Source organism: Anabrus simplex, chromosome 3 (genome assembly GCF_040414725.1).
Source record: "Anabrus simplex isolate iqAnaSimp1 chromosome 3, ASM4041472v1, whole genome shotgun sequence".
Lineage (NCBI taxonomy): Eukaryota > Metazoa > Arthropoda > Insecta > Orthoptera > Tettigoniidae > Anabrus > Anabrus simplex.
Genome location: NC_090267.1, coordinates 53852281 through 53867565, shown reverse-complemented (window position 1 = coordinate 53867565; position 15285 = coordinate 53852281).

Genomic DNA, 15285 nt, shown 5'->3' with positions numbered 1-15285 from the left:
GCTGTACGCACGGAGCCAATACTGAACCATAGATGACATATCCTTACCGGCCGCCGCACAATATTGAACCATAGATGACACATCCTTACCGGCCACCGCACAATATTGAACCATAGATGACACATCCGTATCGGCTGCCGCACAATACTGAACCATAGATGACACATCCTTACCGGCCGCAGCACAATATTGAACCATAGATGGCACATCCTTATTGGCTGCCGCACAATATTGAACCATAGATCCTTACCGGCCACCGCACAATATTGAACCATAGATGACACATCCTTACCGGCCACCGCACAATACTGACCGGCAGATGACCGATAATTACCCGCCAAAGTTCTAAGCTAAAATATTTGACATAGCAATTTTCGCAGGCACAACGACGGCACTGAGATTTGAACCGAGAATTTACGAAGCGTTAATACTAGCACGTCTCACAAGATGCCACATTATTTTACATCACATACAGTGTGCACAATGGTAGGAAACATTGTGAACTGGGTATAGGCTATGAGAGTTAGAGGGGTGGCAATACAGACAAGTAATTTGGAAAGAAGTAATTCATTATCTTGCACCGTTCTTTAATTTATCAGCTTCTGAAGTTAGTCAATCAGATATCTTCGCGGGCTAATTCAAATGGGCTTTGCGAGGCGACGGTGCTAAATCTTTACCTGACTTTAGACCGACGTGAGAGTCGTGCCGAGAAATGAGCATCAAACTCAAACACACCGTGGGTTTCAGCCAGTGTCACCGTAGCGCACATGCTATGGCGCGATCCTGTCGACTCGGAGGTCCATGTTTAAATCACTCCCTGGGCGAAGTTTTTTCTTCGATTGGTGTTCTCAAACGAGCCTTAAGCTACGTGCAGATTCAGCAAAAACAACTCACAAAACCCATTTCATTTCGCCCACGAAACGATCCAGTTGGTTTAAGTTCAGCAGCTGTTTTTTTTTCTTTTTGCTAGGGGCTTTACGTCGCACCGACACAGATAGGTCTTATGTCGACGATGGGATAGGAAAGGCCTAGGAATTGGAAGGAAGCGGCCGTGGCCTTAATTAAGGTACAGCCCCAGCATTTGCCTGGTGTGAAAATGGAAAACCACGGAAAACCATCTTCATAGCTGTCAACAGTGGGGTTCGAACCCACTATCTCCTGGATGCAAGCTAACAGCTGCACGCCCCTACCAACACGGCCAACTCGCCCGGTTTTTTTTAAATTTCAAATTACTTATCAGTATGACCACTCCACCTCGGTTTCGATTCCCGGTACTGCCAGAAATTTAAGACTGGCAGGGGGGCTGGCATGTGGTTGAAATGGCACATGCAGCTCACGTCGATTGGGGGTGCGCCTGAAAGGAGCTGCACCACCTCGGGATAAGGACTCGAATTTACTTTTACTTACCACCCCTCTAACTCTCCTATGCCCGGTTCACGTTGTTTCCAACCACCATGTATATTCACGACTTCATATCCAAACAGCAACTAAGCTCTGAAATGGCATCGACAACCTTCCGCCCTACTAATGAATGTTGTACCGCAACTGCTCCTTGTTCCCCGAAAATATATGGATTGTAAATACGGCTAGCGAAGGGGTTGAGATGTCCTTTACCGACTTAGGGGAAACAGTTACATCTTAGCAAATCCAGTACTGTACTTCTTCGTATAGTGATTTTTATTTTGTAATTGGGACTAAAGGTCTGCTCAGAGGGGAATGGATTCTTACAATGATACTTTTGTCTACCTCTTCAGAAGCGCTTGTTTTCCGCGTGGGGCTGCCGTAAAGCCACTAAATCCTCCCGGTGAGAGAAGAAATTTAGTACAGTATAAGAAAGCTATCGGGCATAAAGATTTAGTGGCCGCAATGATATTGCATTGCAATTCCGCCGCATATATACAATGTTAAAACATGACAAGAATTGCAGCAGGGAAAGACATTCTTGAAAAAGGGCCAGATTTTCCCAGAAAAAAATATTGCTGTCAGGTCTCAAATGAGGATTTTTATTTGCTCACAACATAGAATTGTGTCTTTGCAACTATTTCTCACCACGAAAGCAGTCCACTCGGTCAAGTATGTTCAATCCTCGACACGTAGAGTACGTTTGAACCAGTGAAGTTCGTAGGAAGAAATCACGGTCCATGACGATGATGTGCTATATTGCGAGTTCTCTCGAGATGTTTACGATACGGCTGAGCTTTTGAGAGTCTGAGCGGGCAATGCTAATCCACACAGACGCTACGCGGGATCGATAAGTTGGCCCCAGACGACGACGGAGGCGGCGGCTGATGCTGCAGTAGCCGGGGGCGGCTAATTGGCCTGCACATGTTCGAGAGCCACCAATTAACAGGACACGAACTTCATTAAAATACTTTACCTATTGCTTTGCTTTCGGTGATGAGCTCTTTTACCAGCCTCGAAAATTGGCAGGAAAAAATGTTTCATTTATCCATTCAGGTTACCAACTTTCTTGTGCCTCCTGGGATCGTCGTTGCCGCAACATATGGCAACTGCAACAGCATCACATTCATCACGGGAAATATTTCTACAAGTTGCCCATTACGAGCAATTTTGCCAAAAAATAAACCTATATACCCCGGCGATGGAGTCTGTGTAGATTCTGCCTCCAAAAGATGTAAGTCTACCTAAACTATGAACCAGGTACGAGAATCACCTAACAATATGGCCAGTGAAATGCAGAACAGGATGCATTGTGACCGACACTGATTGGGAGGGTATCTATGTCATCCAGTGATTTTCAAATAATTGTCCGAGGCATGCAACGCCTTAGTAGAATCGAATGCTTTCTGTTTTCTTCTAGCCTGCACACACTATGACGGAATTCTCGAAAGCCTTATACAAAAAAGAAGTACTGAAAAATGTTTACCCACTTCTCATACCACTCGAACAGACAATTTGTGCTTGCACATCAGTACCGATATAAAGAGCACGAGGGGAGTGAAATTAGCCGTATTGTTCTATTAAAAGTTAAAGGATGAGTAATTTAGACCTATCATTGCTCTAAAAGAGAACAAAGTACAGGTTAACATTGTTTAGACCATATTTTATCTCACCATCAAATGCAGCTGCCACAGTTGATATATTTCTCTTTTGAATAACATAGTATATTCCAAAATTAAGGAATGAATTACAAAAATATGTATGGTTTGAATTGTGTGTCACAGACCGGAGTGGCCGCGCGTGTTAACGCGCTAATGGCTATAGAGCCAAGCTCTGCATTCGGCAGAAGCGTGGGTTCGAGCCCTACCGTCGGCTGCCCTGAGAATGGTTTTCTGTGGTTTGCCATTTTCACTCCCAAGCAAATGCCGGGACAGTTCCTATGCACAGACCTAAGCCGATTCCTTCCATTTCCTTACCCAACTTCATTCACCATCGTTCATTTCATCTTTATTAGCTCCTCAACTGACGTTGGCGTCAGGAAGGGCATCCGGTTGTAAAACATGCCATACAAATTTATTTCACCTTATCTCCGACCCCATATCAAGAAACGGGACTAAAGTGTAGACATACAATCATGTAACACAACTAGTATTATTTAACATTGCGATGGTAAGTTATAAGGTTTGCATTTAACCGTTGAATTCTTTACATAACCAATTCCGTTGTTAAGAGCAAAAACGCCTTCCTCTCATTACGACCACTGAACAACCGTATCAGTTGCTTAAAGCTCAGAAAAAACTATTACACAAGATAATATTTTCCCTTCTTACTAACACATTCTACTTACTGAACGCAAATGAGGTACTGGTTCATCTTCTTCTTCTTCTTCTTCTTCTTCTTCTTCTTCTTCTTCAAGTGCCATGTCCGTAAGCGGACGTTGTCAGTCATGTTGGATACTTCATCCTTTTGATGGCTGATCTGAAGAGAGCTGTCGGGGAAGAGACGAACCACTGATGAAGGTTTCACAGCCACGAGATCGTTCTTCTGTCCGGGCCACGTTTCCCCCACACATCTTTCTCAGCACGATGAGATAGAGATGACCATACTTCTCAGAGTGTCACGTCAGAAGGCCGAAGTAGACGAGTTTCCGGGTTTTGGCGGTGTCGATAATCTTCCACTAATCTTCCACCCCTGTTAGAACGTCTTCATTTCGAATCCTATCTACCCAGCTAATCCGGAGCCCACACCTCGAATGCGTCACGTTTTGTTAAAGGTGTTTCTGTCAGTCTCCAAGAATCTACTCCAAAAAGTCACAGCTACGAAGACGACTTGTTCCCAGGTCCAGATTGAGAAACTGTCTGAAACTTCAACACTGTGGTTCTCGCCTTCTCAATTGCGGCACTTTATTTCCAGGGAGTGGTCCCAATCCTCACTAACTGAAGACTCAAGTTTTCAACTTGCTGGAGAGGTCTTCTTTCTGCCGATATGCCTCAATGTATGTCACCGGCTGCTTGGCTACGATCATGTATTTCGTGTTATTGACATTCAGTTTCAACCCGTTCACATGTTCAATCTGTCAACATTCTGCAATACATAGCCAGCATTTTATCTCTTCTCCCTACTAGGGCAGCGATATGTATGTATGTAGGCCTACTGTGCGTAATTTGTAATTATCATACTAAAAGTAATGTGCATTCACTGTTTTAATAAAACAATTACCTATATAAAGCTGAATCGTTGGCATTACAGCAGAACTGAAGCCATATTCGTAATCAACGAGGGATGAGAGTAGTGGTGGTGGTGGTAGTGATTATTGTTTGAAGAGGAAGTACAACTAGGCAACCATCCTCTAAATAATAATTTAATTTAATTTCGTGTGGCTACTTCTAGCCGAGTGCAGCCCTTGTAAGGCAGACCCTCCGATGAGGGTGGGCGGCATCTGCCATTTGTAGGTAACTGCGTGTTATTGTGGTGGAGGATAGTGTTATGTGTGGTGTGTGAGTTGCAGGGATGTTGGGGACAGCACAAACACCCAGCCCCCGGGCCACTGGAATTAAGCAATGGAGGTTAAAATCCCCGACCCGGCCGGGAATCGAACCCGGGACCCTCTGAACCGAAGGCCAGTACGTTGACTATTCAGCCAACGGGTCGGACTAAATAATAATAATAATAATAATAATAATAATAATAATAATAATAATAATAATAATAATAATAATAATAATTGCTTTACGTCCTACTAACTACTTTTACGGTTTTCGGAGACGCTGAGGTGCCGGAATTTAGTCCCTCAGGAGTTCTTTTACGTGCCGGGAAATGCACCGATATGAAACTGTCGTATTTGAGCACCTTCAAATACCACCGGACTGAGCCAGGATTGAACCTGCCAAGTTCGGGTCAGAAGGCCAGCGCCTCAACTGTCAGAGCCACTCAGTCCGGCACAGAGAGAAAAAATGGAAGGGATCCGTCACTTCGAAAAATGAAGGTATCGGCCAAAGAACGACAAGAGCCACAAAGGCCTCGAGTGCTCTAATACCGTCGGGGTTGGGAAAGAAAAGTGTTGACCAATGGAGGTTGGATGTATGTATGTGTATGTTCAGTCCACAGCCCTAAGGCTGATTGGATCCTCAACAGCTCCACCATCAGCTGTCATAAATGGCCTAGGCATCACTGAAGAGGCGTACTAGGGAAATGAGGAGCGAGGTAGTTTCCCGTTACTTTCCTCACCGAGCCAGGAATTGAGATTACATATCAGTCTGCCAAGCCCACTGAAATGCATGCACCAACTGACCCTATGAGCAACATTTTCACACCATTCATAGCAGGGACTGGCTGCATAAGGAAAGGCATTACTAGCATCGCTCATACCTCAGTCACTTTCATATTGTCAAAGCCAAGGATAAGACAGAGACAGTTCAATGAAAGTAACAAAATTGCTCTAGTCTATACCAGAGGACGTAGTGCACTGTAAACACTAGGTCCTGCCAAAAGAGGCATAGGAGGTTGGATAGGATAGATGAAAGTGAGGAGCCTGGCACAAGTAAATTGAAGCAACGCCAGGACTTAGCTAAGGGCCCCGTGGTCGCCAAACCACGCTCCCAAGTTAAGAGCCCCTCGGGCCCCTTTTAGTCGCATCTTACGGCAGGCAGGGGATATCGTGGGTATTTTATCACCCCCCCACAGGGTGAAGGGGATGAGCGATGGGAGGGGGTTATATATGGGGAAAGTTGAAGAATGTGTAAAATATTATTACTTTTGTTGTTGATGATAGCTGCGTTTAGTTATATATGATTCAAAGCCATTTCTAAAAATTACCATTGGGTTATTGTAGCCATCTTGTAAAGAATCGTAAGGGTTGAATCGTTTCTATATTATATTACACTTTTAAACTAGCTCAAACACGTACAGAGAAATACGTGATGACGATCTATATTCAATCCAATAATTATTTCATTTTCGAAAAATTGCTTTGAGTGCTCTGGCACAAGATTGTGTTTCGTAGCTAATTTGCACGTATATATGGCTCGTCATTCTCTGGAGGTGCGTGCTAATTTGAGTGGCTGTGTTCTCGTGATGTAGGTCAAGTACGTGCTACAGCGCCATCTCAAGGCGGGAGCGGAGTTATCGCGTCCAGACGTCACGCTACATTTTTCGTCGTCTCTCCTTGGCATCTAATACAGCTATTACAATGGACTCCTCATTCCCATTCTGCCATGTTCATCCTCTTTGCTCCATACGAGTTTTTGTGGGCTGGCTAGGAAGTGAATATTTTCATGAAATATCTAAACTGTACAAAAGGAGCACAAACCAACAAAACAATGTTCGCAGTGTTTGGTCGGATGTGTGTGCTTTTCAGTTTCTTGAAACATTATGAAACACGGAATTTGGATATTAAACTTATGTTCCTGATATCATATAAGCACACACTAAGAAATATTGTTTAGAAATCCAAATATTTTTAGGCATCACTCCCTAAGAGATGTGAATGCTCTTGGCAAAATCCCTGGAAGAATTCGCGTCTGAGCCTCTCAACCCGGCCTTCTGGGTTCTGACTCCACCATAAAACCTTGATAGCTTTCCACCATTCTTCTTAAACTAATCCTGTCATTAATTTCATCCTCCGCAATGCCCACCTCTCTCAGATCTTTCTCACACTCTCACATTTCTCACACATTCATACGGAAGATGTGCCCATAAAACAGCAATCTTCTCTTTCCAATTGTTGTTGTTATCGGTTCCATCTTGCTGTGTACTTTTTGATTGGATTTCAGTCGAACCTGCCTAAGATATTCCGTAGTAGCCTGCGTTCTCTGTTCAGTATTTGACTCACTAGTCATTTTCGATTCACGCACATGGATTAGTGCTGATTGCCATTCAACTGGTATAGTACCCGTACTCCTTAACTTCTCGACTAAATCTTAAATTTCGTCACATCATATCTCCTAATTTTATTTCGAGTGTTTGGAGTCTAATGGTCTAGCAACAGTGCTGCAATGTCTTAATTTGACTCCGAGACTCAGCATCTTCTTATTACAAATGATTTTAGTCAATTGGAAAGCTCGCTCTAATTTCCGGATGTGGATATTGGTCGCTTCTTGTTCTAGTCCATTCTCTTGGATTATTTCACCAGGGTACTTCTTGACTCTTCCAACCTTTCCATGGTCTGTTAACATCCATCCTGGACCATCACTGATGTTCGCCAAGTATTTCGTCTTCTCAAAGGAGATTTGTAGTCCTACATTCTCTGCTGTTTCTTTAAGAAGGTTTACCTTCATGACTGCTGAAGTGATGTTGTTGGCAAATATGACTAAGTCGTCCGCGGAGCCAGACAGTCAACATACACTCCTTTGTGTTTGGGGCGAAATCGAAACCGATCTTCATATCCTTCTTCTTTGTTCAGCGAATTTCTCCATTCTGTGATTACGTTTTCCAAGATACAATTGAAAAGAAGTGGAGCAAGTCAATCCCCCTGTCTGAGACCAGTCATTATCTCGAAGGGCTCTGAGATTTCATTCTTGAATTTTACCTTTGATATTGTGTTGGTGAGAGTCTGCTTAATCAAGTTTCTGCATGTAGCATCCACCCCAAACTCTTCCAGAACATTCAATAATGACTGTCTGTCAATCGAGTCGTATCCTTTTCTGAAGTCCAAAAATATGACCACATATTCAAACCTCCCAGTTATCAGCTGATGTTCTTCAGATTGAGAATTTGTTCCGGACAAGAAAGGCTCTTTCGGAAACCAGCCTGGTATTCGGCAATCTGTTTATCAAGATGAACTTCGATTCTGTTGAGGAGTGCTTTAGAAACAATCTTGTAAGGATCAGGCACTATCGATACAGCTCTGCAATTGTCAACGTTCTTCTTGTCTCCCTTTTTATGGAGAGGATGGATTAGTGCTGATTGCCATTCAACTTGTATAGTACCCGACTTCCTGACTAATCTTAAGTTTCGTCACATCATATATCCGAATTTTATTTCGAGTGTTTGGAGTCTTCTTGAGACGAATGAAATTCATTTTAACCTTGGAAAGGTAATGATCAGAGTCAAACCTTGCACCTCTCAGAACTTTAACGTTCATAATCTCGTATTGCTCTTCTAGAGATTGCAAGATGGTCGATCTGTTTCTCACCATTTAGGTTACCCGGTGAACGCCAAGTCTTCTGTTTGCTTGGTTTACGTTCATAGAACGTCGACATTACCTGATGATCAAAGGTCCGGCACAATTCAACAAGTCTTATTCCAGTTTTTGTGGTCATTTTGTGAGTACGATATCGTCCTATTGTTGATCTGTATTGTGCTCCCATTCGCAAATGCGCGTTAAAATCACCCAGCAATATTTTAATGTTCTTGTTCGGTATTTTTTCTACCTGTCCTTCAAGAAGTTCCCAAAACTTTTCTACTTTCTCGGGATTGCGCCTATTGTCTTCAATGATTGGTGCATGGGCATTGATAAAGCTGTACCCTTTATATCCGCAACGAAGAGGTCAGAAGAGATAATCTCTCTGAAGGACTAATGCAATTCACTACAGAGCCAGTAACTTACTTACTTACTTACTTACTTACTTACTGCAAAGGCCGCTCCAAACAATGGAAAATTGTTGCGTATCTTGCAAGAAACACGATACCAGAACGAAGATATAATGGATAAAGAAGGATATAGGATCTACTATTATTATTTATACGCATTGACTGGTGGGCTGTAACTTTCAGGTAATCCTTACTAAGGACAACTTTCTGTTTCTGGGTTCTCCCCTCATATCTCAGGAGTCGATGTTAGGATTTCTAATATTTAGCATACAATCTGCTTAAAACCATGTTTCAGTGCTTTTCGAAATATAACCCTCGGAACAGTGAAAAGGGTTTTTAAGTTCTTAATTTCTAAATTGTTCGATAGATGATGATGGATCTTCTACAGTTTTGCTTCGAACATGGATTAAGTTTATTGTATTAAAAACAGAGAAATAAGCATAAATTATCGCACAAACAAATATTCTGCAGGCGAAGTCGCGGCGGGTTTCTGGTATGGATATATGTACTCACTCACTCTCCTGGTGCTACAGACCATGAACTGCAACCGCCCACTTCTTTCAGTCCAGAGCTCTCCTTCTCCACCCCCGGATCCATAACGCCTCCAGATTTCTCGAGACGTTGTCAAGCCATCTTGTCCTTGGTCTCCCCCCATATTCGTTGGCCACCAAGATGTTGGTTGAGGATCTTCTTTGTTAATCGGTCCTGGTCCATCCTTATGATGAGCCCGAGGAAAAGCTGTCTCCTCTTCTCGGCCTCTGCGACAATCTCGAGGTCACCGTGACCGGCGTAGACTTCCCCTCCATCGTGAACCGCGCCGAAGATCTTCCTCAAAATATTTCTCTCCGTGAATAATAAAAAAGTTGTTGCGCTCGTTTATGGATCCAAATTTCGCACGCATACAGCATCACTGAACGGATTATAACCCGGTACACGGTGTACTTTAATCTTCTGGAGAGCGCTGCAGTCCTCAGTAACTTCTGGAAGGCGAAGTAACACCCGTTCCCAGCTATGATCCTCGCCTTTATCTCCTCGCTGACCTTGTTGCCCTTAGTCATGATGATTCCCAGGTACTTACAGTGCGCCACTTTCTCGCAGATGTCACCTGCATATTCCAGGCCTCTCATAGCGTGAAATCTTGCTTTGTCTCGAGTATTCACCATGTACTTGGACTTGTCCTTTTTGATTCGCGATCTTCGAAGTTGTCATCACTCGCTGCAGAGATTCCGTCATGTATTTCGCACTTCTCCCGAGCAGAACAATATCGTCTTCGAAGACCAGGTACTGGAGGGTTTTGTTGCAGTTCTACTTTGGTTCAGTGGCATTCGATACGTAGCATGCTCCAGACAGAGGTTAAACAGAGTCAATATCAACGCTTCGCATTGCCTCAACCGTATTTGCACTTCAAGCTCCCTTGAGAGCTGCCACTGGATGGTGATCTTCGGCGGTACCTGCATCTCGTCCATCACCTGCCGCAACCTTTACCTGCCCATGCTGTCATTTGTTGACGTACTCATAACACTTTTCAAGGATGAGCGTAGCGAAGGTGATGTTGTTGATGTGTTGCGCCAGAACCCACACTGATAATCTGCCAGTCTTTCTGCAAAGGGATCGAGTCTCCTAGCCAGCGCGCTCGAAAATATCTTGCAGGCCACAATGAGTTGTGAGTTTCCACGGTAATCGCCGCACACCGCCTTGCCGCTCTGGCACTTTCCATATAAGGACCGAGTTCCAATCCTTTGCTTCTCATCGTTCTCCTACATAGATGGAATCAGGGTGTGCAAGCTATTTACAAATTCTTCAGCTTCATACTTGAACACCTCTTATGTTACGCCGTCCTTTCCTGGTACTCTGTTATTGCGCATGAGGTCGATCGCCTCCTTCACCATATTCCTTGCCACTTCGGGAACTGGCTTGTGTTCATTGGTAGAGAAAGGATAACTAACTGCCACCTCATCAGGTACTCTTGCCTCTGCCCCCTCGGTGTTCGGGAGCTCTTCGAAATGCCCTGCACATCGCCACAGGATTTACTCTTCCTCTCCAATCAAAATGCCCCTTTTGTCCTTGCAGTATGATGCTCTGGGTTGGAACCCATTCTTCGATACTCTTTGTCCCTGGAACAATGCGCGAACCTCCTAATTATACAGGTCTTCCATGGTCTCGAGCTGCTGCTCCATACATATATGGAAGCGTGAGAAAAGCAACGGAAGACCATATATTTGCCTGAGATAAGAGGGGAGAACTCTGCGTTGTCACGCAGGTGGTTGGAGGAGCACTCCAGTGAAGTTACGACTATAGACTGCCCCTCCAGATCCCCCGATCTTAATCCAATCGAGCATTTATAGGATGCTGGAACCGGGATTAATCGGACCATACCACACGCAGCCGCTGTTCCATGGTCCATTGCCGATGTTCGCAGGCCCATGCAGGTCGTTGAGCTCTGTGTCGTGGTGTCAGCAAAGGGACACGAGTTGGTCGTCGGCTGGTGAAGCCTATGAGGTGCAGTTGCCTCCTTACAGTTCTGGTCAAAATGGGGTTCCTGACTTCCGACATTCAACTGGGCGGTGATCTGATTCACAGTAGCCCGCCGAGCGCTCAGTATGGTTTTGCGGAGGCGACGTGTTGTCCGTTCGTTAAACACCTGTAGTCTTCCCGTACGACGGTTTACGCGCGTGGTAACATCCTCTGCGATATTGAAGATCTACCCTCCGCACTGTTGACCTCGGAAACCAGAATTCGCGTGTGATCTCCGCAATGCTATGACCCATGCGCCGTGCGCCGATGATCATTCCATGTTTAAAGTCGGTTAACTCGCGACGTGTTGCCATCTTCACGACACTGGTGTCTGTGACAGACTGCTTAGCTACGCCGCAGCTAGTCGCAACACTCAGGAGTCATACACAGCACATTTTCTTATGGGACACCCCTTCCCGTGACTTTTGGCCACTCAATGTACATATTCCTTGCTGAAATTTCTCTTTCCAATATTTCTGATTTTTAAATACTTAATGTGTGGTTGAGTGTTATATTTGTAGAGTTGCTGTCAACTGTACGAGTTGTAAATTGTTGATGCTCATTTTACTGAAATATTTTAGTAAATAATGGTACAATTTGCAGAACTATGCAGTCGGAACTGTGTGTGTGTGGGGGGGGGGCATCGTCGCCACGCCCTAGTAACTATCTTGGTAGAAGTGCTCTTGGACGAGGCAGCAAGTCCCGTATAAGCGCGGGACGAACCGTGACTACTTCATGTTCGCTCCTTTTGTCTGTGTGTTTGTTGTCAAGAGTGATTTAAATGGGAGATAAAGCCGTCAATATAAACGAATGATGTCCCATTTCCGGCAGATCGATAGCAATACTCGTTAAGTGAATATACCGCGAGGAACTCCCCGTTGATTCGCCACCTCACACTGCTGTACTGGCGGCCACATTAATTATTTCCTACGTATCATGGGAGGAGCGTCCGACTCGTTGGCTGAACGGTCAGCGTACTGGCCTTCGGTTCAGAGGTCCCGGGTTCGATTCCCGGCCGGGTCGGGGATTTTAACCTTAATTGGTTAATTCCAATGGCCCGGGGGCTGGGTGTATGTGTTGTCTTCATCATCATTTCATCCTCATCACGACGCGCTGGTCGCCTACGGGAGTCAAATAGAACGACCTGCACCTGGCGAGCCGAACCCGTTCTGGGATATCCCGGCACTAAAAGCCATACGACATTTCATTTTTTCATGGGAGGAGCCATACCTAGTTTTTTTTTCTTTCAGCAAAACGATAACAGAATTCTTCCTATAATTTGTTCTCAAGCATATTACTGACGACTGAACGCTGTATACTTTAGCCTGTACAGTACTAACCGTGTACTTTGGCAAGTGCGATTTATGATACTCTACTGTCTGTTGCATTGTGTAGTTACTCGTTGGCTGAATGGTCAGCGTACTGGCCTTCGGTTCAGAGGGTCCCGCGTTCGATTCCCGGCCGCGTCGAGGATTTTAACCTTGGTTAATTCCAATGGCCCGGGGGTTGGGTGTTTGTTCTGTCCCCAACATCCCTGCAACTCACACACCACACATAACACTATCTTCCACGCAGTTACCTACACATGGCTGATGCCGCCCACCCTCATCAGAGGGTCTGCCTTACAAGGGCTGCACTCGGCTAGAAATAGCCACACGAAATTAATATTATTGTGTAATTTATCCCGAACAAGTTAATCACTATTCTACACTTGTACTTCAACGTCAGTTATGAGGTGGCGGGATTCATGTACGAAATGACCACTTCATTGGGAAAAGAATAAGGGATAAGAGAATCAAAAAAGGCGTGCCGTGCCACATACGACCGGTGCCGCCAGCGATCACATAATCTGGAACGGTGCCGGTTGCGTCCAGCAAACCGTATACACAGCTTTGGGGAACACCATGTTAATAGGCTAGCAATTGTAAATCTTCGTTGACAAGCAGCTTTTCTGAGAGAAAAAATGCAGTGGCTAGCTATTAGTAATCTTTGAGAAAACAGTTCTGTTGCAAAATTACAAAGTGGCTTGGTATTAGAAATCTTTGTTGACAAAGCAGTGTTGCTGAAAATTTTTCAAAACAAAACGCAAGAAGAATATAAAACTAGCGGCTATGGCTACTACCATGAGGAGGTTTGAGAGTGGACTTTTAATCTACTCGGTCGCTAGCGGCACAATTTTGGGTGGTCGCATCCGGCACAGCCACTTCTGACAAGTAACCTCAAAAATGAGGGACGTGGCAACATTTTGAGGGACACATCACAACATAAAAAATATGAGTCATAATTCAATCATCCCCACTGACATGATCAGACGGCGTATATCATAACTATTTATGAAAAAATGAGAAAGAGGCGCCTCACCGGTATGGCCACATCACACTCCAACGCAAGTAAAAGTCGCCGGCACAACTTCAAATTTTGAAGTCGATCGTCTACGCCCACGAGGAAGATCTAAATAATGATAGCTGGATAAATTCCTGATTTAAAAGGCATAAATTTACACTCAGATGATGTATTTGATAGATTAGAAAGGCATTCTGTTATACGAAATACGGACCTCGCACCTACGGGCAAACGTTGGGAATAAGAGTAATAATAAAATCCACTTACGTTTTTTCTGTTTGTTTTATTATATAGGTCTAATTTTACATTTTCAATTAGAAAAAAAACTAAACAGAACATTTCATGACGACTCCAAATGCTTGCATATCACGAACACACCAGAGAAGGGCAAACATTAGGCTAGTATTTTACCTGCAGGCCTACTAGCATAATCCTAGAATCACATATTTTATTAAATCTACTTAAATCTGCACTACTTGTTTCTTCTTGCACATGCCAAAATATATTTAACATTGAATACAGTATTGACAATCTTTTTACAAGTAACTAATCTCATTTTGTTCCGTATTGAAGATACAATAAGTAAATTCTTTCTTGAATAAAATTACCAATTATATTCAATACAATACGATTATTGTATTGAATAGGTGGACACAGTAATTTTATTCAAGAAAGAATCTTTTTACATACAACCTCATATTCACATAAAGCTCCGCTTTAACTGCGTCCATACGCAGCCTGATTTGAGATCTGACCATAATATTAGTACCTGCCTGAAAATTTGCACTACAAAGGCATTTATTGGTGGAACTGAAAATAAACATTGAATCAACCTAGTTCTTCCTCAGGGAGTGAATTAATTATAACCATCCATTTACTTAAGTCTCCTATCTCGCAAATTAGGGAGGGGTGGTCACCGTAGTAATGGCTCAACTGCTCAACTTCGGCTTCCCAGTCCTGGCATGTAAATTGCTGTAGTATCTTGTTATGATTTACTTCAGGTGTTACTGGTATAATATCATTATAATTCATACCAGTTATACATCCACCTGCTATCAGTTACGGAATATGTAAGCCTACCTAATTTTGTGTGCGACCGCCGTATGCCATAGTTTTGTCAAATTCCTGTTTTCTTTATTGCTACGGGTTTAACGTCGTACTCTTCACGGTTTTTCGGCAACGATGTGATAGGAAAAGACTACGACTAGAAACGAAGTAACCGTGACCTTGGTACAGCCCTAGCATTTGCCTAGTGCGAAAGTGGGAAACCACGAAAAACCATTTTCAGGGAGTTCGAACACGTCATCTCCCGAATGCAAGGTTACAGCTATCTCTACGTTCATATCACGCTGCGAACTCGCTCAGTTGTCAAAGTTGTAGAATTTAACGTCGCTAAAAAGATGCTGAGACGGACCGACTAGGAGTTCTCGAGGAGTACCAGTATACAATTACACTGACCGGCCAAAAAAAAACTCGTTTGCTTGAAAAAATACAAAA